Raw genomic sequence first — 2,500 nt, 5'->3', positions numbered from 1 at the left:
CTTGTAAACCTATTCTGATACAATCTGAAATTACAATTATGAACCTGAAAATGAGCATAATATTGGCACTTTAAACACATCGGACAGATCTGCTTCTCTTCTTCTACATTATCATATCCAGTTTCAACAGTAAAAGATAAAACACAAGATCTCAGCTGATATACAACATCATTTTCTGTTCCATATTTAGGACTTATCATCATGAAGATACACAATTTTTGTCCGTATATCATCAGCACGCTGCCCTTTGTTGTTGGTAAACAGGTTCTTTAAACCAACCAATATTGAGCTTTTCATTGTTAAAAAAAGAACTACAAATAGTAAAACTACAAAGCTGCTACTATAAGAATAGGCTCGTTGGAGATGAGCCAGATCTGCGCAGAATCAATCACCGGCGATCGCCTCCCAATGCATGCTGGGTAGATTTGTGTCCGACTTGATCCCGACTTGCTCTGATGTCATGCACACGTGGGCAACGATGACCCCACGGGATCGAGGCGGCCGCAGGTTTGAGAGCCAGGTGCCGCTGTTGCTTTTCACCAACTGCAAGACCCAGGCGGACCCAGGGGCATGCTGGGAAACGCTGGCCGGCCTCTCAGCTGATCTAACAGCTGATTGGTTCAGAATCGACTCAACATGATGACGTTTTATATAAACTTTTTATTGATTTTGAATTGGAGGGATTTTAACTGCTATTTGTCTGATTTAAAGGCTTATTCTGTACAGAACACATGTTGTGAGGCTGCTAGTGATGTTTAGAAGTCAGAGAGACTAAATCTGTTCAGATTACAGATCATCTACAGTCTGTTGGTAATTAACATCAGCAACAGATCGCATGTAGAGCATTTTGAGAGCTACTCTGTCATAATAAAATCAACTGGAAACTGTGTACAAGCTGATATTTGGGTCTGATAACATTTTATTAGATCAGAATCGGACCTAACAGGATGTGAGTGTTTCTGTGACTTCCTGTTCAGCCTGGAGGCTGCTGGAAACGGCTGTAATCTTTCCGACCTGACAGCGGATTTTTGTCATGTCCCAGTGCAGTTTATCTGGAACAAGCCTATTTACTCGCCGCTCTCTGCTCCTCCTGGTATGATGCCGCAGACGGGAGGTCCGTTCTTTAAATGAGCTTGCACACTGCTCCAACAAATACCAACAAATACCAACATTCTCCAATGTTCATAAAACCAACTGCCAGTCCACATTACCCAGACACTAACAGACAAGACTGACTTTGGTCACCTAGTTCTACCTTTTCTTATTTGAGTTTTGGTTTAATATAACATGGATGAAGTGGAGACCTTGTTGAATGTGGCCAGAGTACTTCTGGTCTACCTGGCCGGTAAAGCTACTAGCCGTGTACAGGAGAGACGGCAATCAAGACGAGCCAGGAGGAGACTGTGGTGTAAACCATGGATATTGCGAGACGCAAAACAAGGTGTCTATCCTAACTTGTGTCAAGAACTTTGCTCAAAACTCTACCAACTCCACCAGACCAGACTGGACATGTCAGACTAACAAATCCATCCAACAAAGGCCAACAAACAGACGGCCGGCCCACACAGACCCAACTGTTGGAGTTTGTTGGTGTTTGTTGGAGCAGTGTGCAAGCTCCTTAAGGGTTAAAGTCTAACCCTAACCCTAACCCTAGTCCAGGTTTTTGCTACATTTACAAGTGTTTGTTTACACGTCCCCGTGTATATATGCCGTCAACAGCATGCCAGACCTGTAGATGGCAGTGCAACGCAAAGCTCAAGCCCACGTTAGCCAATCAGAATCCTGAAAATAGCAACAACAGCAACCAATCACTTCCTCTTTCTCTCTCTCTCGGCTGCCTAAACCTCCGTTTGTCTCAGTTTACATGCAAACGTGCAAACGAAGATTTCAAAAATCTCCACTCTGGCCATAGGTTTTAGAAAGAATCGTTTTCATAAGCAAATTCTCCATTTGCGTGTAAACGAAGGGCACAAACAAAGGGAAATGTCTCCGTTTTTCAAAATAACCATATACGTGTAAACAGGGCACTAGTCTAGGGCTAACTCCCGCTGGAGCAGAATTGTGACAAATGTCGATAACTGACGTAAATTGACGTAAAAGTCGCATCAACTCCGCTTTGGTTGTTCACACTGCGGCCGCATTGAAAAACAATCAGACCTGGGTCTGATTCAGGACCACATATGGAAGTGGTCTACATCTGATTAAGATTTGAGTGTTCACACTACTTCTGAAGAAGTCTGACCTGGTCACTTGATCCCCCAAAAAATCAGATTTGGGCCACTTTTGCCTACAGTCTGAACGCCTTACTTATTGCTACTTTTATACACTATACACTAGGGGTGCACGATTCAGAAAATGTCAATATTCAATTCAAAATCAATTTTTGATTCAAAAACGATATAAATAAAAAAAAATGATTCACAGTAAATGTAATTACTTTTCCCATGCAATTGTCCGTTCGCAAAATCCCGCCCTCGAACGGTCCTCGTCCAATCCTAGC

The 2,500-nt window shown here is 42.8% G+C and overlaps 2 protein-coding genes across 2 annotated transcripts in view; one reads left to right on the top strand and one right to left on the bottom strand.

Moving 5' to 3' along the window:
* The window catches only part of LOC120552637 (NACHT, LRR and PYD domains-containing protein 14-like), a 303,082-nt gene that overhangs the window by 259,659 nt on the left and 40,923 nt on the right, over positions 1 to 2,500 (bottom strand).
* Positions 1 to 2,500, top strand: part of LOC120552139 (apoptosis regulator Bcl-2-like) — a 9,153-nt gene that overhangs the window by 1,195 nt on the left and 5,458 nt on the right. The window lies entirely within an intron of this gene.

Source organism: Perca fluviatilis, chromosome 22, assembly GCF_010015445.1.
Source record: "Perca fluviatilis chromosome 22, GENO_Pfluv_1.0, whole genome shotgun sequence".
Lineage (NCBI taxonomy): Eukaryota > Metazoa > Chordata > Actinopteri > Perciformes > Percidae > Perca > Perca fluviatilis.
The sequence above is the reverse complement of the archived record's forward strand: the minus strand, read 5'-3'. Positions and strand labels throughout refer to the sequence as shown.